Below are 26161 nucleotides of genomic sequence, written 5' to 3'. Positions count from 1 at the left end.
CCCCCGACCCCCTACAGTATCCCTTTAAATGTCCTAGCTCGAGGTGAGGAGCCTGGATTCTGTGTTTTTTATATTGTATTTGATCCTTTGTGGCTAGGATTTTATCTAGTGCTCTCCCTCTTCCCCTATTAGTGATCTTAGCACACACACAGCTTGCTGGTGTGTGCCCATGGTACATATGTAAGGATTAGCAGCCCTTGCAGGATTAGTTAGATGCACTATCTGTCCCAGAGAGGACGTTAAGGATACAGTATGTTCTCCTATTCCTTAGACAGGTTTTGATGCGCTGAATGCGTACATGTTTGTGCTATGCATGTTACAGGGCCAGAGTTAGGACACATACGACACTAGGCTACCTATATGTGGTGTATGTGATTACGCAAGAGACTTTATTCTTCTAACGAAGATCCCAGCTTTTAACTTAGCTGCAGGGACAGCATTGATTGCTGTATGATTTTTGTGAATGGATTTGCATGAAGATGTGCGGAAGTTCATTATGACTTTGCTGTTTTGCTTGCCACACCCCTTCCAACACCTCCCCAATACTTCTGCAAGTGTTTAAATGTCCTAGCTCGAGGTGAGGAGCCTTGATTTTGTGTTGTTTTTTTTTAGAGTGGTCCTCAAGGGGCTGGAGGAAGCCCCAGGTAAGTATAAAAAAGGCCCAGTGTACCATCTCAGTTACGCTTTAAGGTTCCTGAAATTTTTGACACTTAAGCTGTGTCGCATTTATACAACAGTACATTTTAGATTACGTATGAATTATTTTAATTACTTACATCTTAGTGAGATTTTTTTCAGTACAATTTAGGCTTTCTTTGGGTAATATTTTTTCCCAGAACTAATTTATAGTTTAGCAATAGGTGAACAGAGGCGCAAGCAGGATAAAAATGGATAAAACTTTTAAAACTTGCTTGGAGGAAGTGGTGGACTTACCTCCACAAAGCAGACACGAAAGATTGTCTGAATAGTCTGAGGCGCTACACCTGCTATTGACGAACTTCTGTTTTGTCCCCACGTTTATTGCCTGATGAAGCGGGCTTGGCCTGCGAAACGCGTTGCACTTTTTGGGGTACTATTTATTAAATGTGATTACTACTATTCAGACAGTCTTTCGTGTGTCTGCTTTATGGAGGTAAGTCCACCACTTCCTCCCAGTAAATTTTAAAAGTTTTATCCATTTTTATCCTGCTGGCGCCTCTGTTCACGTACTGTGATACCGTGTCCACCCCTGGTGGAGGGGTGATCTACCCCTTTCTTCTGATCTACAGAGAGTGGCTTCTTATTCCTGAGTGAGGACAGGTCTAATCTCCTCACCTGCCTATACAGTGGTTGCCTGAGTGGTAACCCATGTTTGTGAGTATACATTCTCACAGATTATTTATACCTTATTTGTGCTAACAACATACTACACTATATCGGTCTCTCGGTCTCTCTATATTTTATAGTTTAGCAAGTGCAGATATCATGTCCCTCACTTAGCAAGTGCAGATATCATGTCCCTCACTTAGAAAGTACAGATATTATGTCTCTCACTTAGCAAGTGCAGATATCATGTCCCTCACTTTAGGCCCATACACACGTCGGATTTTTGCGAACGACCCGTCGTTTGAGCGTTCCGTCGTTCACTCGTTCGCACGTCAAATCCGACGTGTGTACAGACTATCGTTCGGGTGATAAGACTGGTCGGCGGATCGCTGGAAACCAGTCTTATCACGCGAACGATAGTCCGTACACACGTCTGATTCCGCGTGCGAACGACTGAACGACGGGACGTTCAAACGACCCGTCGTTCAGAAAAATCCGACATGTGTATGGGCCTTTAGAAGGTGCAGATATTACCGTATTTTCCGCCGTATAAGACGCACTTTTTCTCCCCCCCCAAAATGGGGAGAAAAAGTCCCTGCGTCTTATACGGCAAAGGCAGGGAATCCCCGACTTACGAACGCCCGCCGATAGGAACCGCGACCCGCCGCCACGTCGGGAATTCCCTGCACTGCCCCTTATGTGCTGCTCTGTCCTGCGTGTGTCCATGGCTCCCCCGTGTGGTCCGCGTTCTGCCAACAAACTGTTGCGTATGACCGCAAACACCGCCGCCGCTGCTTGTGCATACGTTCCTCCTGTGTGGTCCGCAACTGCCCGCTTGTGCCCCCGCTTGAGTCTACGCTTTCCCCCCGGTGTAAATGGCTAGACCGCGCTCATCTTACCTAAGTCAGTGCCTTCTGCGGGGATCGGAGACCTGTCTTCACTTCCGCACTTCCACTCTAGTAATTGCTTCTGCTGCGTCATCAGCAGAAGCCTTCACTAGGGGGAGCCGCGTGTGTGAAGACAGGTCTCCGATCCCCGCAGAAGGCACTGACTTAGGTAAGATGAGCGCGGTCTAGCTATTTACACCGGGGGGATAGCGTCGACTCAAGCGGGGGCACAAGCAGGCAGTTGCGGACCACACAGGGGGGACGTAGGCACAAGCGGCGGCGGGTGTTTGCGGTCATACACAACGGCAGTTGTGGACCACCCAGGGAGAACAGGGACACTTGGGAACGTACGGAGGACAGCAGGGGACATACAGGGGATATACTTGGGACAACAGGACACACGGGACAGCAGGGTACGTACCAGAGGCACACATACAGGGGACAGCAGGACACACCTTCGTGACACATTAAGGACATACTGGGAGCAGCAGGGGACATACTGGGAACAGCAGGACACACATTAGGGACATACAGGGAGCAGCAGGGGACATACTGGGGACAGCAGACACACATTAGGGACATATTGGGAGCAGCAGGGGACATACTGGGGACAGCAGACACACATTAGGGACATATTGTGAGCAGCAGGGGACATACTGGGGACAGCAGGACACACATTAGGGACATACTGGGAGCAGCTAGGGACATACTGGGTACAGCAGGACACACGTTAGGGACATACTGGGAGCAGCAGAGGACATACTGGGAACAACAGGACACACATTAGGGACATACTGGGAGCAGCAGGGGACATACTGGGGACAGCAGGACACACATTAGGGACATACTGGGAGCAGCAGGGGACATACTGGGGACAGCAGGACACACATTAGGGACATACTGGTAGCAGCAGGGGACACCTGGGGACAGCAGGATACCCACTAGTGACATACTGGGGACAGTAGTACACACACTGGGGACAGAAGGGGACACAGGAGGACACCAATTAAGGGAGAACATTTACAAGACGCTCCTGGAACATGGACGCACCAGGTTTAGTATATATATATTTTTCCCTTGTTTTTTGCTCCCTAAACCTAGGTGCGTCTTATATTCTGGAGCGTCTTGTACGGCGCGAAATACGGTATGTCTCTCACTTAAAGAGACTCTGAAGCGACTAATAATTGTAATTTTTCCCTGGTAGTTCGCTTCAGTAGTCTCAGTAGATGTAAACCGCCGCATCCCCGCAGCAAAATGAAGGGTTTATACCCCCCAAATCCCGGGACAAAATCCACCACCTTCTTGGTCATGGATTCTGCTGCCCTGAGAGGCAGAGCTTTCAGCTGCAGCTCTGTCTCCACTGACGTCAATCGCCGTGCGGATCTCCGCCTCTCCCTGCCATTTTCTGCGAAGGAAGACTGAGAGGAGCGGGGAGGCGTCCAGTGAAAAATGGCGGCGGTTAAATAATGGTGCCCCCTTCTGCCCGATATTTGTTTAAAACAATATTTATCGTTTTACAGCACAAAATAGTGTAGACCTTGTGAATGTAATTTATCATTTTAAAACCTGCTTTTTTTGTCCTGCCTGAGTGTTATTTATCGTTTTAAGCCCTGCTTTGCTGCCCACTGACTTTAACGTTTAATAGCAAAACCCCCTTAAAAGCTAAAAACACCAATTTGCTGGTTATGTTAAGAAGAACAGTGGGAACAAGAGGAAAAAAAATTCAAAAAGACCTTATAGTGTTTGAGAAAAACGATTTTACATCGTCATTTTTTTTTTTTAATTTCCTACCAATTTTTTTTTATTTTCAGATGGTGGGAAATTTTAAAAGAATATGACGTGGGGTCTCCCCTCCCGAGCCTCAGTAACCCCTTGTCTTCCATGCAGGCTGGGATTGCCAGAATGCGGAGCACCGGCCAAATGGGGCTTCATACCCTGAGCTATACCAGCCCGCCTTCCCTTCTCCCCCGAAGCACTTGTCCAATCTATGGAAAAGGGGCTCTTCCCCACCTCCGGTGCCCCAGGAGGAGGTGGGGGCGACGACTTCCTGGGGGGGGGGGGGTTCATGGCAGCATCTGGGAGTCCCCTTTAAGAAGGGGACCCCCAGATGCCCATCCCCCTCCCAGGAGAAAAACCCATTTTCACAAAGGGTTAAAAATGACCATAAATACTTACCTGTACCTTTAAAAAAAGTTCCCATGCCAATATCCTTGGGGAAAAGGTCCCACGCCAATATCCTCTAATCTTGCGATTTTCTTAGGTTGATTGAAGATCTCCGCTGACCGCCGCCACACACGCCACAACTTAGTATAGCTGAGAGTGCGTCCTATGAGGACACTATACCGCCGGCTCCTGCTGCCTTCCCTGCCTCCCCACCTGTCACCCACACCCATGCTGGCACCCAGTGCACCCATGGGTTCACTGGGTGCCAGCGTGGGTGAGGGTGACACAGAGAGGCGGGGAGGGCAGTGGGAGCCGGCAGTATAGCATCCACATAGGACGTGCTCTCAGCTATACTAAGTATAGCTGAGAGCAAAAAGCATCTTTAAATTTTGGCTCCAAGGCTTCCCATTGGTACCTTATTGACCAATAGGGATCCTCCTGATCCCCATTGGACTGTTAAGGAACCAATGGGGAGCCTTGGAGCCAAAATGTAAAGATGCTTTTTGCTCTCAGCTATACTATAGCTAAGAGCAGTGGGGCGGGGCGGCGTGTGTGGCAGCGGTGCGTGGTAATCTTCAATCAATGTAACATAAGATCGCAAGATAGAGGATATTGGTTTGGGACTTTTTCCTGAGGATATTGGCGTGGGAAATTTTTCTTAAAGGTACAGGTAAGTATTTCTGAAGATTGCAAGATAGAGGATACTGCCATCGTGGGACATAACAGATTATAGCGTGGGACCTTTTCCCGAGGATTTTGGCGTGGGAACTTTTTCTTAAAGGTACAGGTAAGTATTTCTGAAGATCGCAAGATAGAGGATACTGTCGTCGTGGGACATAACAAATTATAGCGTGGGAGCTTTTCCCGAGGATATTGGCGTGGAAACTTTTTTTAAAGGTACAGGTAAGTATTTCTGGTTAATTAAGATTAATAAAATACTTTTTTCTCGTTGTTGTGTTTTTATTTCTTTTAACACTTTATGGAGATGGGTAAGGGGTACTTTGTACCCCTATACTCATTTCTCCTGGGAGGGGGGCGGGCATCTTGGGTCCCTTTCTTAAAGGGGACTCCCAGATGCCACCATGAACCCCCCAGGAAGTCATCATCCCACCTCCTCCTGGGGCACCGGAGGTGGGGAACAGCCCCTTGTCCATAGTTAGGACAAGGGCTCCAGGGGAGAGGGGAAGGCTTGGCCGCCCCTTTTCCCCAGAGCCCCCCCCCCATACCATGGACCATGCGGGCTGGTATAGCTCAGGGTGCGAAGCCCCAGTGGGCTAGGGCTCCACATTCAGGCTATCCCAGCCTGCATGGGGACACGGGGTTACAGAGGCTTGGCAGGGGGGACCCATGCCATTTTTTTTTAATTTCCCACACTCAGCACATTAAAAAAAAAATTTGTTTTAAATATTGTTTCCCACTTTTTAACATATCCTGCAAATTTGGTGTTGCTAGGATTTAAAGGGCCTTTGCTATTAACTGCTAAAGTCGGTGGGAATTGTTTCCCTAAGAACTGTCATTTACACATTTAAATCTATACATTTTTCCTTCTAAATTTTAAAATCGATTTTCTCAAACAGTATAAGGTCTTTTTGAAAGAATGTTTCCTCTTGTTCCTTAACATTCCCTGCAAATTTGGTGTTTCTGGCATTTAAGGGGGCTTTGCTATTAACCGCTAAAATCGGTGGGCATTTAATTTTCCCATGGTCAAAAGGAGAACTTTAAAATCGATTTTCTCAAAAACTTTAAGGTCTTTTGAAAAAAAAATGTTTTCCTCTTGTTCCCACTATTCTTCTTAATATAACCAGCAAATTTTAATTTTCTAGCTTTTAAGGTGGCTTTGCTATTAAACGTTAAAGTCGGTGGGCAGACATTTTAAAAACGGCAGCAGAGCAGGGCTTAAGACGATAAATAACGTTCAGGCAGGATAAAAAAAGCAGGTTTTAAAACGATAAATTACGTTCAAAAGGTCTGCGCCATTTTTTAACATTTAAAATGATAAATATCGTTTGATAATGTAAGTGAATAGGGCGCCATTTTTATCTGTCAGCGCTGTGCGCTATTTTTCACTGTTCCGGGCGAGGAGAGGCGGAGATCTGCAACGATTGACTTCAGTAGAGGCAGAGCTACAGCAGAAAGCTCTGCCTCTTTTAAGAAGCGCTCCCCGGATTTTCCCATGGGGCTTTGGGGGGTCTAAAGCCCTCGTTTTGCCGCGGGGATGCAGCGGTTTTCATCTATCAACATCTCTAAAGCGAACTAAAAGGTAAAAATAACTATTTGTAGTCGCTTCAGACTCTCTTTAAGTGCAGATATTATGTCCCTCACTTAGCAAGTGCAGAAGTTTTCCTAAGGTAGCAAGTGCTGATACCATGCCGCCTGCTTAGCAAGTATAGATATTTGACTTGATTCACTAAGCTTAACGGGCTAAGTAGGGTAGGTTAAACCGGTGAGCGTGGTCCTATTGCATGGGGTGCACTCTTAAGTTGCGCACGCACCTTTGAAGTGCTGCACTATTTGGTGTAGTGCAACCGCGATACTTCACTAGCTGCTACTACATGAATTAACGTAATAGCGGCCACGCTAGTAAATTATCGCAGTTGCGCTACATCACATCGCGTGGAACTTCAAAGAAGCATGCGTAACTTAAGAGCGCCTGCTATGCAACAGGACCACACGTAGAGTGCACTCACTGGTTTAATGCACTCTGCTTAGCATGTTAAAGAGAAACTCTGACCAAAAATGTTACTTTATCCCAATCAGTAGCTGATACCCCCTTTTACATGAGAAATCTATTCCGTTTCACAAACAGACCATCAGGGGGGCGCTGTATGACTGATATTGTGGTGAAACCCCTCCCACAAGTAACCCCTCCCACAAGAAAAGTTCAAACTTTTGGCAGTTTCCTGTCTGTGAACCTTGTTGCATTGTGGGAAATAGCTGTTTACAGCTGTTTCCAACTGCGAAAAACCATGCAGCAGCTACATCACCTGCCAACAGTAAAATGTTCACTGAAGTTCCCCTTTAAGCTTTAGTGAGTCTACTCCATTGTGTCCCTTTTTTTTTTAGAAAGTGCAGGTTTTATGACCACACACACACACACGCACGCACGCACGCATTTCTCAATGCATATTCCCCTCACTTCTCACACATAACTCTCCCCAGTGATCTGCAGCATGTAAAAAAAAAAGCATTTATCACAACATATCACCTCCCCTCACACAAATGACGCCCCCCCCAGTAGTCACATGAACTGTGGCCTGCAAAATATCCCCCCACCACCACATACACACACACAATTTATAATAATTTCCAAGCCGGTCGCTGTTGATCTGTAATTCCTTCCACTCCCCCTCCCCCATTTTTTTTTACTATTCCTACAGTTTTAGGGGTACAAGCACCAAACGTTCCACACCTCTTTGCCTTGTAGCAGGTTCCTGTGCTTTACTAAGCGATCTCACCCTTCGCACCCTGGGATGGACAACCAAAGACCCCTTTTTGCCATTGACTTTGGCAGGGAAAATTGTCTAATCACTTCCAGTCTTACAGTTTTGAAGCTACAGTCTCCAAACTTGGACCACCTATTCTTGATGTCAACCCGAATTAAAATGTAATTTTTGAAACATGCCCAAAATTGGGTGGAGCTTAAAACAAACTGTCATAATTTAACTATTTTCTAATAGCTAGACAGGTAGTTTGCCAAAAGTACTGCTTTGAAACTACAGTCAACTTGGACCAAATATTTTTGACATTGGCAACTTTCCAAAATTTAGGAAAAGTGGGTGGAGCCTACAAAAGCCATTCAAATATCAGCCATTAATTTTAAAAATGTAAATGGTAGCCATTGTTAATAATAGCGTTTTCAAACTTGGCAGAGTGGGTCATGGGGCGACTAGGATCACAACTGGACAAAATCAGATTTTTCCAATCAAATTGCACAGTTGGTCCAATCTGACTTGTCCATTCTGATTAGTTTAATCATGCAATGTGATTGGTCCAACTGTGTAATCTGATTGGTCCTATCACATACCTCCCAACTTTTTGAGATGAGAAAAAGGGACACTTAAGCCACACCCATGCCACACCCATGGTCACGCCCCACAGCACCCCTAATACCATAAAGATTTCAAAAGAAAAATATGGTGTTTTATTATTCAAACCACATTGGTCCTTTCTATCCTGGTTAATTTACCTTCATAGTAAAATTTTAAAATTAGTAATATATCAATTTAAAGGTTGGGAATAAACTTTAGAGTCAATCAAACACATTTTTAGTATAGAAATATATATATTTATATAGAAAGGGGGACAAAGTCCTGAAAGAGGGACAAATGAGGAGGAAAGAGGGACGGAGGGACAGGGCTCCCAAAAAGGGACTGTCCCTCTGAAAGAGGGACAGTTGGGAGCTATGCGTATCATTCAATGTGACTGGTCTAATTGTGCAATGTAAGCTAGTAAAAATGATTTCTGAAAACATATTCCCCCAATTCACATGCATCTTCCCCCAATAATCAAAAGAGCTGCTAACCCCACCCATGCCACCTCCACATTGATCTTCAGCATGTAAAATTCTCTCCACTTCCCACCCCCCCATGACACCCCCCGTCCAGTAGTCAAATGAACAATTGCACAGCAGTGTCACCTAACATGCAAGATACTCTCAGAAGCCATCAGCATGGTGCCTGTTTCTTCTGTTGGAGTGCATTGCTCCTCTGCATCCGCCAGGTGTTAGTGTATGGAAATCTATTAGGGGGCTGAACAAAAACGCTCAGCGTGCTGAATCCAGCCTGCAGGCCATACTTTGGGGACCACCGTAGAGGCGTAGCAATGGGTATAGCAACCATAGCGTTGCTATGGGGCCCGCAGCAGCCCTATGTCACAGGGGGCCCGCAGCTGATAGGACTTTTCTTTTTTAAATTATGCCAGCCCGGGTCCCCCTCCCTCACCTCGTCGGGCCCCCCTCCTTTTATCAGCGGCGGGAGAGCGGCATATACAGCAGGCTCCGGCGGGTTAATCAGACGCTAGAGGTTCAGCTGCCTCCAGGCTACGCTGTCTCCTCTGTATTGCTGCTCACACCGCTTCCTGGTTTATTGCAAGCAGCAATACAGAAGAAACACCGTAGACCAGGAGGCAGCTGAACCCCTAGCGTCTGATTAACCCTCCGGAGCCTGCTGTATATGCCGCTCTCCCGCCGCTGATAAAAGGAGGGGGGACCCCAGGTGAGGCAGGGGGGATAGGAGTTGGGCCCCTACCCCACTAAACTACTTGGCTACCCACCCTCCCACCCGGCTACCTAACTGCCCACCCTCCCACCCTCCCACCCGGCTTCCTAACTGCCTACCCTCCCACCCAGCTACCTAAATGCCTACCCTCCCACCCAGCTACCTAACTTCCCACCCTCCCTCCCGGCTACCTAACTGCCCACCCTGCCTCCCAGCTACCTAACTGCCCACCCAGCTACCTAACTGCCTACCCTGCCACCCAACTACTTATCTGCCTACCCTGCCACCCAGCTACCTAACTGCCTACCCTGCCACCCAGCTACCTAACTGCCTACCCTGCCACCCAGCTACCTATCTGTCTACCCTGCCACCCAGCTACCTATCTGCCTACCCTGCTACCTAACTGCCTACCCTCCCACCCGGCTACCTATCTGCCTACCCTGCCACCCAGCTACCTATCTGCCTACCCTGCTACCTAACTGCCTACCCTCCCATCAGTCTACCTATCTGCCTACCCTGCCACCCAGCTACCTAACTGCCCACCTGGCTACCTATCTGCCTACCCTCCCACCCGTCTACCTATTTGCCTACCCTGCCACCCAGCTACCTAACTGCCCATCTGACTACCTATCTGACTACCCTCCCACCCGTCTAGCTATCTGCCTACCCTGCCACCCAGCTACCTAACTGCCTACCCAGTGCAGTGCATATACTGCATTTTGTGGGGAAATTTGGTGACAATCTGATTGCATTTTGTGGGGAAATTTGGAGACAATCTGATTGCAATTTGTGGGGAAATCTGCCAACAATCTGGTTGTATTTTGTGGGGAAATCTGCTGACAATCTGGTTGCAATTTGTGGGGAAATCTGCTGACAATCTGGTTGCAAATTGTGGGGAAATCTGCCGCCAATCTGGTTGCATTTTGTTGGGAAATCTGCCGACAATCTGGTTGCATATTGTAGGGAAATCTGCAGACAATCTGGTTGCATTTTGTGGGGAAATCTGCCAAAAATCCAGTTGCTTTTGGTGGGGAAATCTGCCGACAATCTGGTTGCATACTGTGTGGAAATCTGCCGACAATCTGGTTGCAATTTGTGGGGAAATCTGCCACCAATCTGGTTGCATTTTTTTGGGAAATCCGCCAATCTAGTAGCATTTTTTTGGGAAATCTGCCGCCAATCTGGTTGCAAATTGTGGGGAAATCTGCCACCAATCTGGTTGCATTTTGTTGGGAAATCTGCCGACAATCTGTTTGCATATTTGTGAGAAAACGCGGAAGAGCAGCCGCAGGGACTCAGAGTAAGGCGGCTGATTCCGCGTTTAACATGGCAGCTTGCGCGCCTGGGCCGGTATCTGCTAGTTTGACTGAGCGCGGAGGAACCGCCGCATGTCCTGTGAACAGAGCGGCGGATTCCGCGTCAGACGCAGCAGGTTGCACGCATGGGTCCACAGTTAGCAGTGCGGATGAACGCGGAGAAACCGCCGCATGCTCGGATAGCAGTGCGGCAGGTTCCGTGTTCAGCACAGCAGATACATTACAACACATGTCTAGTGTGGCTGGGACTGATAGTGCACACAGGTTCAGAAGGACGCGCGCGCTAAGAGGCAAAGCTTTTATGACAGTCAGAAGGGTGTCAGCTGACCAAGCCGGTCAGCTGACAAATCTGTCAGGTTTCATTGGTCCAGCACTCAGGGGAGGCGCTGAGGAGCGCTGGAGTATATATACTGGGTGCTGGTCATTTCTCTGGTGTCTGGCGTTGCGATCACTACATGGTAGCACTCAGACCTTTTGTCAGTATCTGTGTTATTATCTAGACCAGTTCCAGGGTGTTGATGACCAAGTACCTCAGACTAGGAATTCTGTTATTATCTGTGTTATTATCTAGACCAGTTCCTGGGTGTTGATGACCAAGGACCTCACACCTCAGATTAGGAATTAGCTTACCATCTGTGTTATTATCTAGACTAGTTCCAGGGTGTTGATGATCAAGGAGCTCACACCCAAGTCTAGGCATTGTTGATTATTTGTTATGACCTTCTGCTTTCCTGACCATTCTTCTGATCTCTGATTTTGTACCTTGTCATTCTGATACTCTGTTGCCAAACTCTGCTCGTCTTAGGACTCCGCATCTGTCTCCTGTCTCTGTACCTTATCTGTCTGTGTGAGATAGTTCACAGATCTGTCAGTGACACTTCCTCATTGGTGTCACTCATGTTCAGTCCTTCCTACTCTCAGTCTGACTCCCCCCTCGGGAGAGTCCAGGCTAACGGAAGGAACTTGCTATTGTGCAGTACTCCTTACTGTCCTTGTTCCTGCTCCTGAGGTGCAGTCCTCAAAGTATTACTGTTGCACCAAAACACTGTTATCACTCAGGTGTCCAGAGGTTAGAGATATATCTGATTATCGGTGATACTGCAGATCATCAATAATTGGGTATATATCTGTATTCTCGGTGATACTGCAGATCACCGGTAATCAGACCCTCTCTGTGTTACACCGATCGTTACAGAACGTCAGGCTCGATGGTCATTATTTTTCTCGAGGTTCAGATTTATAATTACGTACACTCCGGGTAGTAAAAACATTAAGGTAGATGCCTTGTCCAGATGCTTTGAGCCAGAGACAGCACAGCCCTCAGACCCTGAGACTATTATCCCACAGAAAGTGATACTGGCAGCCACAGAGACTTGGAGGAACTGGATTCAGACGTTAGGTCCCTTCCAGCAGGACGATCCTGAGGGGAAGCCTGAGGGGGTCATGTTCGTACCATTGCCGTTCAGTCTCCAGATACTGCAGATGTTCCACTCCCACAAAAATGCTGGACATCCTGGAGCCGCCAGAACACAGGACCTGGTTGCTAGGTGTGCTTGGTGGCCTTCTTTGGCAACCGACTGCAAGGAGTATGTGAGAGAATGTGCAGTGTGTGCAAAGAGCAAACCCTCCCGTCTGGCACCTGTGGGAACATTGCAGCCTTTGCCCACCCCGAGTGAACCATGGACCTATTTGTCCATGGATTTTGTGGGTGAGCTCCCGAGGTCTGAAGGTATGTCGGTCATTTGGGTGGTAGCCGACAGATTCAGTAAAATGGCCCATTTCGTGCCCCTGAAAGGACTCCCCTCGGCCCAGGAGTTGGCCGATCTCTTCATCATGCACATTTTCCGGCTACATGGCATTCCGGAAAATATAGTGTGAGATCGGGGAGTCCAATTTGTTTCAAAATTTTGGAGGGCATTTTGTCATCAAATGGGCATGGAACTGTCATTTTCGTCAGGCTACCACCCACAGACCAATGGTCAGATGGAGAGAATTAATCAGTCACTAGAACAGTTTCTAAGGTGTTATGTGGCGGATGCACAGAATGATTGGGTCAAGTTCTTGCCGTTTGTGGAATTTGCACACAATAATTTGAAAAGCTCTTCCTCTGGATTCTTTCCGTTTCAGGTGGTGACTGGAAAGTTGCCTAAATTCTCCCCACTGCCAGTGGCTTCCACTTCGTTTCCAGCTTTGGAGGCTTGGCAAGAGTCTTTTAAGAATATTTGGGGGATCGTGAAAAACAATTTACAGAAGGCCTTTCAAAGCCAAAAAGGTCAAGCTGACAAAAAACATTCCTTGTAGTGGAAATTTCACCCAGGAGACTTGGTCTGGGTGTCCACTCGTCATTTGACTCTGAAACAACCTTCGCCCAAGTTAGGACCCAGATTTGTGGGTCCTTTTCCGGTAACCAGGAAGATCAACAATGAAACTTATGCCATTGATCTTCCTGCCAGCATGCGTGGGGTAAAATCCTTTCATGTATCCCTGCTTAAGCCAGCAGTGCATGTGGGTTCCACTCCTCCTCCCCCTGTGATGGTAGATGACCAACCTGAGTACGAAGTGGAAAAGATTTTAGACTCACGTGTTGTACAAAACTCAGTGCAGTATTTAGTTCACTGGAAAGGGTATGGTATTGAGGAAAGAACATGGGTACCTGAGTGTCGCATGCATGCAGATGAGTTAAAGAAGGAGTTCCACGCTTTGCATCCTGAGAAACCGGGTAGGAGCTGTCCGGAGTCCACTCCTCGGGGGGGGGGGGGATACTGTGAGAAAACGCGGAAGAGCAGCCGCAGGGACTCAGAGTAAGGCGGCTGATTCCGCGTTTAACATGGCAGCTTGCGCGCCTGGGCCGGTATCTGCTAGTTTGACTGAGCGCGGAGGAACCGACGCATGTCCTGTGAACAGAGCGGCGGATTCCGCGTCAGACGCAGCAGGTTGCACGCATGGGTCCACAGTTAGCAGTGCGGATGAACGCGGAGAAACCGCCGCATGCGCGGATAGCGGTGCGGCAGGTTCCGCGTTCAGCACAGCAGATACATTACAACACATGTCTAGTGTGGCTGGGACTGATAGTGCACACAGGTTCAGAAGGACGCGCGCGCTAAGAGGCAAAGCTTTTATGACAGTCAGAAGGGTGTCAGCTGACCAAGCCGGTCAGCTGACAAATCTGTCAGGTTTCATTGGTCCAGCACTCAGGGGAGGCGCTGAGGAGCGCTGGAGTATATATACTGGGTGCTGGTCATTTCTCTGGTGTCTGGCGTTGCGATCATTACATGGTAGCACTCAGACCTTTTGTCAGTATCTGTGTTATTATCTAGACCAGTTCCAGGGTGTTGATGACCAAGGACCTCACACCTCAGACTAGGAATTCTGTTATTATATGTGTTATTATCTAGACCAGTTCCTGGGTGTTGATGACCAAGGACCTCACACCTCAGATTAGGAATTAGCTTACCATCTGTGTTATTATCTAGACTAGTTCCAGGGTGTTGATGATCAAGGAGCTCACACCCAAGTCTAGGCATTGTTGATTATTTGTTATGACCTTCTGCTTTCCTGACCATTCTTCTGATCTCTGATTTTGTACCTTGTCATTCTGATACTCTGTTGTCAAACTCTGCTCGTCTTAGGACTCCGCATCTGTCTCCTGTCTCTGTACCTTATCTGTCTGTGTGTTGACAACCTGGCCTGCCCGACCTTGAGAACTATCTACTCTATTAGAGATAGTTCACAGATCTGTCAGTGACACTCCCTCATTGGTGTCACTCAAGTTCAGTCCTTCCTACTCTCAGTCTGACTCCCCTCTCGGGAGAGTCCAGGCTAACGGAAGGAACTTGCTATTGTGCAGTACTCCTTACTGTCCTTGTTCCTGCTCCTGAGGTGCAGTCCTCAAAGTATTACTGTTGCACCAAAACACTCTTATCACTCAGGTGTCCAGAGGTTAGAGATATATCTGATTATCGGTGATACTGCAGATCATCAATAATTGGGTATATATCTGTATTCTCGGTGATACTGCAGATCACCGGTAATCAGACCCTCTCTGTTTTACACCGATCATTACAATATTGTGTGGAAATCTGCCGACAATCTGGTTGCATTTTGTGGGGAAATTTCCCCACAAAGTGTTTGGGTGGGAGGTCTGAGGTCCGTGGGGTTGGAAGGTCGTGGAGGGAGCATAATTTTTTTTTGCTATGGGGTCCAGTCATTTCTAGCTACACCCTGCCTGGACCACAGGTCTAGAGGAAGGCCTTGTAAATGGCTTTTATCGTCTACAACAGTGAGATCTGAGAAATAATTGGTTCAGTCTATGTAAAGATTATATCAAGCATGGCTTTCTATTTTCTTTTATTGATTTTTGGAGAATGGGAGAAGATGCAAATATGTATTCTTTACAGTTCCTCCAGTATATTGTGAAGACTGATATCTAGAATACAGATGGCCCAAACTGTTCGCCGGCTGACATTATTTTGCAAACTTCCGCTGCTCAACCCTCTCCCTATAGATCATCATTGAGCTAAACTTTAACCCCTTAACTCACAGTCAGCAGACACATGGCAGCCAATCAGCTCGCACCCCCTCCTGAACCCCCTACCCTCCTATTAAAAAGCAGTTGCGGTGGCCATATTGGATTCATTATCTTCTGTTTTGCCGGGTTTGCCTGTTCGCGAACATTTGTGGAAGTTCGTGTTCACAAACCCAAAATTTGATGTTCGCGACATTTCTAATTTAGAATTCCCTCACCTATCTATGCAAGCAAATTGCAACAGGTTTACCCCCTAAACACCACATTTGGAGCAGTCCATATCACCAGGTCATAACTACCACAACTGACACTATTAATGAAACAATCCTCAATAGTATACATAACATATACAAAATTATAATGATAGAATGGAGGGTCCATGAGTAGGAAAGCAAAATTTGTCAGTAAAAATAAGAATGTGTCAAAGGACAATACATGTCTTTTCACATAGAGATTAACTGCTGGCCTAATGTGTATAATTCTCATTTTGGTTTTCAAAATTTAAATTTGGTACATCAAATCTCCCATTAGCTGCAAACACTGTAATGAATGAAACAAACAGAAACAAATAAGACAGATATTATATGGAGTTGTGCTGTAAGTGATGAATGACTGTTGTTTTCTGTTACAGCGGTTGTTACACTTTCCAAAACAACTTCCAAGAAAACAGACATCATGCCAGATTCCATCCATGGTGACCAGGAACCAGAAGAGCAGAATGTGACAGATGACAGATTAGTGACATCAGATGAACAGAGTGACAGCAGCAATGAGTCAGAGTACAACCCCACTAATGATGAGCTGGACTCCCACTCTGACACAGAGGAGCAAGAGCAAAAGACAACATCCAAAGGAAAGATGGAGTTCTCCTGTGATGAGTGTGGGAAATACTTCATATATAAATCCTCTCTAACTATGCACCAGAGGCTTCATACGGGAGAGCAGCCCTATGAATGTTCAGAGTGTGGGAAACGTTTCACTCAAAAATCAACTCTTCAGAGCCATCAGAGTATCCACACTGGGGTGAAGCCACTTCACTGTGATGAGTGTGGGAAGGGGTTTCATAGTAGATCAGAGCTTATAATCCATCAGAGGTATCATACAGGAGAAAGGCCTTTCCAGTGTATTGAGTGTGGGAAGAGTTATGCTACAAAAGGTATACTTAGTAGACATAAACTGTCCCACATGGAAGTCAAACAATTTTCATGTTCTGAGTGCACTAAAAGCTTCCCCACCAGAGGCAAACTACAACTCCACCACCTTGTCCATACCGGAGAGAAGCTGCATGAGTGTCCTGAGTGTGGGAAATGTTTCTCTACAAAGGCACATCTCACCAGGCACCTGACAATCCATAGCAAAGAGACACACCATAAGTGTTCTGAATGTGGAGAAGGTTTCCTCCTTAAAATTCATCTTGTTCAACATGGAAGCTGTCATATGGTAGATAAACCATTTAAGTGCTGTGACTGTGGGAGAAAGTTTAGCCAGAAGATTGATCTTCTTAAACGTGAGAGAAGTCATACAGGAGAGAAACCCTTTGAGTGCAATGAATGTGGGAAAAAGTTCATTTACAAGTCTAAACTTCATAGACATGAGAGAAGTCACACGGGAGAGAAACCGTTTGAGTGCCTTGAATGTGGGAAGGGGTTGTCCACCAAGGCTCAGCTTTATGTACATGAGAGAATTCACACAGGAGAGAAACCATTTGAGTGCTCTGAATGTGGGAAGAGGTTTTCAGCTAAGTCTAATCTTCATGTACATGAGAGAAGTCACACGGGAGAGAAACGGTTTGAGTGCCATGAATGTGGGAAGGGGTTTTCCACTAAGTCTTATCTTCAGGCACATGAGAGGAGTCACACGGGAGAGAAACTGTTTGAGTGCCGTGAATGTGGGAAGGAGTTGTCCACTAAGTCTAATCTTCATGCACATGAGAGAATTCACACAGGAGAGAAACCGTTTGAGTGCCGTGAATGTGGGAAGGGGTTTTCCACTAAGTCTAATCTTCATGCACATGAGAGAATTCACACAGGAGAGAAACCATTTGAGTGCCGTGAATGTGGGAAGGGGTATTGCACTAAGTCTTATCTTCATGTACATGAGAGAAGGCACACAGGAGAGAAAATGTTTGAGTGCAATGAATGCGGAAAAAAGTACATTTGCAAGTCTAAACTTCATGAACATGAGAGAAGTCACACAGGAGAGAACCCGTTTGAGTGCTGTGAATGTGGGAAGGGGTTTTCCACTAAGTCTCATCTTAAGTTACATGAGAGGAGTCACACAGGAGAGAAACCGTTTGAGTGCAATGAATGCAGGAAAAAGTTCATTTGCAAGTCTAAACTTCATATACATGAGAGAAGTCACACGGGAGAGAAACCGTTTGAGTGCCGTGAATGTAAGAAGGGGTTTTACACTAAGTTTGATCTTAATGTACATGAGAGAAGTCACACAGGAGAGAAACCGTTTAAGTGCCGTGAATGTGGGAAGGGGTTTTCCACTAAGTCTAATCTTCATATACATGAGAGAAGTCACACAGGAGAGAAACCGTTTGAGTGCCGTGAATGTGGGAAGGGGTTTTCCACTAAGTCTAATCTTCATATACATGAGAGAAGTCACACAGGAGAGAAACCATTTGGGTGCCATGAATGTGGGAAGGGGTTTTCCACTAAGTCTTATCTTCATATACATGAGAGAAGTCACACAGGAGAGAAACTGTTTAAGTGAAATGAATGTGGGCAAAAGTTCTTCTGCAAGTCTAAACTTCATGTACATGAGTCAAACAGGAAAGAAACCGTTTCCTTGAGCAGAATGTGGGAACCATTTTGCTGCACAACACACATTGATAACACATATGCTCATTCACACAGGTGACAAGCAGTTTGCCTGCTCAGAGTGTGGGAATCAGTTTCACGTTAAGAGAGCCCTAGGTCGGGGATCCCTAACCACCGGTCCGTGGCCCAACACCGGGCCACACAGGGTATGTGTTGAGTTGGGCTGCAGTTCCCTGCCTCACTGCAATGCAGCCGTGGCTGTAACTATTCACTCGCAGAAGTGGTTGTAACTTACTGTGACGTGCGCGCTGATCGGGCAAGCGGGAAGCCTTCAGTCCCGCCCTTTCCATAAGCTGCAGAGCTTGTTTTATATGTCGACAGCCTGTCCCCTCTATCACCACCCCTCTGGAGTAAACAAGTATCTAGTGTGCACGGCCACAAGTACAGCCACGCATTCTCAGAGTCCCAGTGTCCCTCCAGTCCCGCCCCTTTTACAAAACTGCTTAATCAGAGGCAGTGGGCAGCGACCTTGTTGGGAGCAATGTAAGCATGTCCCTTTGTCCCCAACAAACAGCACCTGCCTGCCAATAGTGACTAAGCTGAGTGGGGAGAGACTGGGGAAAAACATGTTAGAGCAAGCTAGTGTGTACTGTGCAATATTTTCTTGTTTTGTTCCTGCTGATTGTATTGCTGTGGGAGACTGCCATACACATGCCATATTGTCAGCTGAGGCAGTCGTTATCAGCCGCCTCAGCTGACTTGAGGCATTCGTGTGTATGGGCCTTTAGCTATGCACTAATCTCCACATGGCAAAGGTGCCCAGCTAAAGGCCGTACACACACCTGACTTAAGTCGGCTGAGGCAGTCGATTACGACCGCCTAAACCAATAATCAGGCATGTGTACAGTAGCCCTGACTCCTGCCCTGCAAGCAATCTGCCATGCGGATCAATTAGACTGAGTGTCTATCACCCTGGCAGATTGCTTGCAGGGACGGAGTCAGGGCTACTGTACACACACCTGATTATTGGCTACCTCAGCCGACTTAAATCATGAGTGTGTACAGCGCTTAGGGCTTAGAAAAGCATTTAGTGTCTCTGACTGCTTTTTGCTGTGTTTGTCATTTTTCTCCCCCACAGGGGGACACAGAGACGCTGCAGCGCTGCAAATGACCCCAGAAGCAGCATGTTGCTTCCTCTGTCAGGAAAATTGGGATAAAAAAATGTGCCGCTAGTGTAAACATAAAATGATGGGAAACAATGGTACTAGCACTGCCCATTCACTGGAATGGGCAGTGCTTAAACGACCACTGCGGCGGGGGTTGATTTCTTCCCATCCCCCTCTGCCGGGCCTTGGAAAGAACGTCATGCATCAAAGCGGTCCTTGGGTCCAAAAGGGTTGGGGACCCCTGCCCTACGTCATCACCTCTCTACTGTGCATACATTAACTCTAGCATCCAGTATATCCAGGCACACAAATGTCCAGATATCAGAGGAGGGTCCTTTACAGAGTCCCAGATCTCGTCTTGGTGCCCCTAAAAATAATGTTTGGTTTGATTTTCTTAATTGATTTTTTTAAAATTTGATTTTCCTTCTTAAAACAGAAGGTACTTGCGATAATTCAGCATTAAAGGAACACTATTGATTAACAACATGTTTTTTTCAGTTGAGATAGGAATTGTTTGGTAAGTGCTGTTAAGTACAGGAGGATACATTTGACTGCTAATCTGGTTGTTAACTGTTATCAAATTCCTTTCACACTTCCCTGATGCTGACTCAGCTGATTCTGACAGACCAGTGAACCTTGAGAGGAGGGGGGATTCCCTCACACTACATCTGTTAACCCTGCGTGTAACCCTGTGTGTGAGAGAAAGCTCTTAGCAGCTGCTGTGTGTATGAGAGCTGTTTTTAGAAAGCAGTGGCAAAGTATATTATGTGCAACATGAACATTTGTAATATAGTGTATGAAACCTGATTCCAGAGGCATTTCATATAACTCTGCTTCAATATTACACTGTTATCAGTATGGCAGAGTGCAGAGATTCACCTATGCAAATGAGATATTCAAAAAATAGCTAAAATCTACACACAATGAATTAAAAATTTTGCCTTTGATAATATTTAACATGAAAAGTAGGAAAATGTTTACAGAGCTAATTAGACATTCATTTTACATTGCTATTTTAGAACACTTGGTTTGATAGTGTTCCTTTAAGTGAACATCTGTGGTTATCCACAATGCACTGCTAGTGAATATGCAAATTATCTCTTTATGCCCTTAAAGCCAGGCTTGCATCCAGAACCGCTGGTGTTTAGCATCAGGGGTGAGCAGAAACTACGCCAGTGCGAATTTACGCATCGTAGTGTGCATCTACGCATCGTAGTTCGTAGGCAAAGTTTCAAAACTACGCTTACGATTTTACGTGTAGCGAAGTACCGTTGTGCGTAGTTTATTCTCCTACGCGTAGTGCACATGTGTATTGCGAAGTAAACTATGAATGCGTTATTCGCATCTATTTTTCCGCGTACGATTGTATGCTTGCAAAATTACGCATTGGAAAAGGGAATGTACGCATAGACGAGTTCCTGGTACAAGCAATTCCAGAGGAATTAATGCGTAAATGTTTCCGCATAATGGCATAAGCATCCGCGTACATACATAAACTACGCGTAATTGTATATTTTAACGCGTAGTCTACAAAATGCATACGAAGCGAATATTTGATTTCGAAGCCATAGTTTGGTGAAGCGTAATTGCGTAAAACTATGCGTAGTTCCAGCGTAGCGAAGTTGGCTGACTACGACCATCCCTGTATAGCATGATTGTAGCTTTAAATTTTACAGAGCCACATCAACCCCACATGTAGACAGTCTGTTTCGTGCTTTTTCTCCTCCTTATCAGTACATGGCAGCTGGCAGGGATTGATATGGCTCTATGGGATAGGGATCAGTACAACAGAGTAACCAAGCAGCTCAGGGTGACCCAAACCACTAGGAAAGTATAAGGGACTAAAAGAGCCCAAAAAGCCCTCCTACTAAAAGCAATGCTTGGTGTGATCTGTCTTCTTAAAACAAAAGATATTTGTAATAATTCAGCTTTAAAGAGACTGTAACAAAATTTTCAGCCTTAGTTCTTCTATCCTATAAGTTCCTTTGCCTGTTCTAATGTGCTCTGGCTTACTGCAGCCTTTCCTAATTGCACAGTGGCTGTGTTATCTCTGTTATATGGTCTAATCTGTTTTCTTCTGTCGGCTCTGTCGGGCTAAGGCTGGAATGTGTGGAATGTGCAGGGCTGCTTGTGATTGGATAGAAGCGATACACACCCTCTGCAGGCCCCCTGCAGGCTCTGTATGACTCACACACGCTGCTTATGTGAGCCTACCACAAGCTGGTTAGTTTGTTTGTAAACACTGCCTAAAACTGTTAATTACAAGCCAGGATTGCAGCAGAGAGGGGCCCAGGAGAACATAATGAATAGAATGGTATGCTTTTTGCTGTCAAAATTTTAGAGTACAGATTCTCTTTGAGTGAACATCTGTGATTACCCACAATGTACCACTACTGAATATGCAAATTATCTCTTTATGCCCTTGAAGCAAGGCCTGCCTCCAGAACCGCTGGTGTATAGCAAGCCTATAGCTTTAACTTTTATAGAAAATGTGTGAGTGCTCTGAATGCCCCAAAGTATTTACATTAAAAAAAAAATCACTTCACTGTCCGCTGTAGAATTCACACCGGTAAAAAAAAAACCATTTGCATGCCCAGATTGTGGGAAGAACTTTACTCAGAAAAGGCAAATGGTTGCACATAAATTGAAACAACACGGAGCAGAGCAGAAGACATTTTAATGCTCTGAATGTGGCAAATGTCACATTTTTTCTGAAATATGTGAGATACCATATGAGAGGCCACACTGGAGAGAGACCCTTTACTTGTGTGGGAAATGTTTTAAAGTGAAAGCACATCTGGTCACTCACCAGAGAACCCACACAGGAGAAAAGCCATATTCTTGCCCCATATGTGACAAATCTTTTGCTGACAGTGGCTCTCTGGTAAAGCACAAGATAATTCACACACAAGAGAAGCCTTTTGTGTGCTCAAAATGTGGGAAAAGCTTTAGGCAGATCCTGCACCTTGAGTCTCATCAGAGGATCCACACTGGTGAGAAACCTTTTGTGTGCACTGAATGTAGGAAGGCCTACAAAGATAAGGGAACCCTCATCCTACACCAGAAAAACCACACTGGGGACAAACGTTTTACCTGCTCTGAATGTGGGAAAAGATTCTCTATAAACTCTGAGCTTATGAAGCACAGGATGACGCACAGCGATGAGAGACCTGTCCCTTGTCTGGAGTGTGGCAAAAGTTTTATAGATAAGGAGTCTGGTCATACATCAATGGAGCCACACCGGCGAGAAACCATATGAGTGTCAGGAGTGTGGAAAATGCTTCAGCAATCATGGAATCCTTACAAATCATGTGAAAACACACACAGCTCTCTAGACTGAAAGCTTTTAACAGTGTGGGCTCTCTAAAACAAAAGTACAGAAGCATTGCTAGTCTGATTAAGGGCTGCTCTATCGGTAGCCAATAGAATGGGCAGGTACCCTAAATCTGAAAGACAAGAAGAACAACAACACGCCTCTCTGGTGTATTAACGTTTTAATCTTAAAGAGAAACTCCAGTGAAAATAATGTAATAAAAAAGTGCTAATTGTTACAATAATTATGTATAAATTATTTAGTCAGTGTTTGCCCATTGTAAAATCTTTCCTCTCCCTGATTTACATTCTGACATTTATCACAGGAGACATCTTTACTGCTGGCAGGAGATGTCAGTGGAAGGAGATGCTGCTTGCTTCTTTGGCAGTTGTAAAAAGCTGTAAACAGTTGTTATTTCCCACAATGCAACAAGGCTCCCACAGTCTAATGTCAGAACCATGGTCCTGACATCACACTGTGGGAGAGGTTTCACCACAATATCAGCCATACAGAGCCCCCTGATAATCCGTTTAAGAAAAGGAAAAGATTTATCACGGGAAAGGGGGTATCAGCTACTGATTGGGATGAAATTCAATTCTTGGTTATTTACATGGGGTGGCGCATTTGGGGGGGGGGGGGGGGGTCAGGCAGCCGGATCCCCAGTGTTGTTTCTTGGTCCTCCCTTTAGCCAGCAGCATTTACTAACCTCCCTGGCTCCAGCGATGAACCGCAGAAGACCACATCCCCCCCTCCCGCTCTTGCCGGCATCCCCGCTCATACTGCCGCTCAGTTCCGGGGCGCGGCTTGATGACATCATCAAGCCAGGACCCGGCACTGACGTCAAAGCGAGAGAAGATGCCGGCCAGAGCGTAGGGAAGCATCAATCGCAGGGGGAATGGCAGGATGGTGAGTGGATCCTTCCCCCCCCCTCCCCCCCCTGCCGCATCAGTAATGATCACTAGAGTTGGGCCGAACCTCCGATTTTAGGTTCGCGAACCTGGTTCGCGAACTTCCGCGGAAGGTTCGGTTCGCGTTAAAGTTCGCGAACCGCAATAGACTTCAATAGGGATGCGAACTTTGAAAAAAAAAATAATTATGCTGGCCACAAAAGTGATAGAAAAGATGTTTCAAGGGGTCTAACACCTGGAGGGGGGCATGGCGGAGTGGGATACATGCCAAAAGTCCCCGGGAAAAATCTGGATTTGACGCAAAGCAGCGTTTTAAGGGCAGAAATCACATTGAATGCTAAATGACAGGCCTAAAGTGCTTTAAAACATCTTGCATGTGTATACATCAATCAGGTAGTGTAATTAAGGTACTGCTTCACACTGACACACCAAACTCACCGTGTAACGCACCGCAAACAGCTGTTTGTGTAGTGACGGCCGTGCTGGACTGGTGCGCACCATGGCGAGAGTGCAGGTTTTGGTGGCTTTACAGCCCATATGGTCGCCTGGCTGATGTAGCTGAATGACAGAACAGTGACTGTCCAGCTGATCAAATTTGGTCTGACCACAATGAGGCAACGACCTTATTATCGTGGGTGTGCCCCCCGAGACACTCATCTAGGCGCCGGTTCACTAAACAGAACAGGTATACAGTGGCGGGTTCACAGAACAGGTATGCAGTGGCAGGTTCACTGAACACAACAGGTATGCAGTGGCGGGTTCACTGAACAGGTATACAGTGGCGGGTCCACTGAACAGAACAGGTATGCAGTGGCGGGTTCACTAAACAGAACAGGTATACAGTGGCGGGTTCACAGAACAGGTATGCAGTGGCAGGTTCACTGAACACATCAGGTATGCAGTGGCAGGTTCACTGAACAGGTATACAGTGGCGGGTCCACTGAACAGAACAGGTATGCAGTGGCGGGTTCACTGAACAGGTATGCAGTGGTGGGTTCACAGAACAGGTATGCAGTGGTGGGTTCACAGCACAGGTATGCAGTGGTGGGTTCAATGAACAGGTATACAGTGGCGGGTCCACTGAACAGAACAGGTATGCAGTGGCAGGTTCACTGAACAGGTATGCAGTGGTGGGTTCACAGCACAGGTATGCAGTGGTGGGTTCACAGCACAGGTATGCAGTGGTGGGTTCACAGCACAGGTATGCAGTGGTGGGTTCACAGCACAGGTATGCAGTGGTGGGTTCACAGAACAGGTATGCAGCCAGACAGGAACAAGTTAAGCCTAACTAATCTTTCCCTGAGAGACAGTCTGCAGCAGCTCGCCCTACTCTCACTAACGCAGGCAGCACATGAGTGACCGTAATGGCTGCCGCTGCCTGCCTTATATAAGGGGGGGGTGGGGCTCCAGGGGCTAGTGTAGCCTAATTGGCTACACTGGGCCTGCTGACTGTGATGTAGAGGGTCAAAGTTGACCCTCCATGTGCATTATGGGGCGAACCGAACTTCCGCAAAGGTTCGCCTGCGGGACGCGAATGCGAACCACGGAAGTTCGCATGGAACCGTTCGCAGGCGAACCGTTCGGCCCAACTCTAATGATCACTACAATCCGCTGGCGAACATAGAGATCACGTTATCAGCCGCCATACGCGATGACTGCTGATCTTTGGGGGGAGATGTCAATCTCCTGTCTTGGATGCGCACGACCGCATCAGGAGCGGAAACAGCGGGTGGCGTAAGCCCTACGCCGCGTCATGATAGAACAGCCACAGGACTAGAATTATTGTCAGTCCCCAAAAGGTTAAAACAAAAACAACATCCGCTTACCATTGTGAGAAGAGAAGGGTTTAAAATGCAGTGGGAAGAAGCCAGTGCAAGCACCATGGCCAGAGGTGCTGAGAGACTCTCTGAGCCACAATCTGGGGCACAGTGTTCCTTGAGCTGCACAATCAGCTACTGCCCCCTGTGGGATTGCTCTCATTGGCTTCACCACATGTGCTGGCACCGGCTGTCTCTTCCCACTGCATGCCAGACTCCACTCTTCATAACGGTAAGCTGATATCATTGTGTTTATTTTAAGATTAAAAAGTTAATACACCTGAGAAGTGCGTTGTTGCTCTGCTAGTGTGGACTGGTTTTCAAATCTTTCACGGGTCTGGTCCATCAGCAGAAGACATGCACCAAATAGACGCAGATGGTCCTTCTGATCACTGTGAGGTGTGAGAGGGTTCCAAAAATAAAAAAAATTGAAGTGTTGTTTAGAAATAATAATTTTAACCATTTACCGCCATCCTAACGTATTAAAACGTCATGCTTACCGCTATTAACAGCAACATGACGTTTTAATACGTCGCGCATTCCCGCCGCTGCTACCGCCGTGTGTCCGCCGCTACCGCCGCCATTACCGTCGGGATCCCGTGCTGGGTGATTGGGGAAGAGGACCGAACAGTCCTCTACCCAATTGCAGTGCCTGGAGTGAATGGACGTGACCGCGAACAGCGGCTATGTCCATTCACATAAACAGGAAATGTAACAGTTTAATAAAGTGTAAAAAAAAAAAAAAAAAAAAAAAGTGAACACGTCCTATGAGTGGCC

The 26161-nt window shown here is 46.6% G+C and overlaps 1 pseudogene; it reads left to right on the top strand.

The window, feature by feature from the left end:
* LOC137536826 (zinc finger protein 850-like) overlaps positions 1–18413 on the top strand; it is a 49107-nt pseudogene extending 30694 nt beyond the window's left edge.
* The last annotated feature ends 7748 nt before the right edge of the window (positions 18414–26161 follow it).

This window comes from Hyperolius riggenbachi, chromosome 10 (genome assembly GCF_040937935.1).
Source record: "Hyperolius riggenbachi isolate aHypRig1 chromosome 10, aHypRig1.pri, whole genome shotgun sequence".
Classification (NCBI taxonomy): domain Eukaryota; kingdom Metazoa; phylum Chordata; class Amphibia; order Anura; family Hyperoliidae; genus Hyperolius; species Hyperolius riggenbachi.
This window is presented reverse-complemented; position numbering and strand designations above follow the sequence as displayed.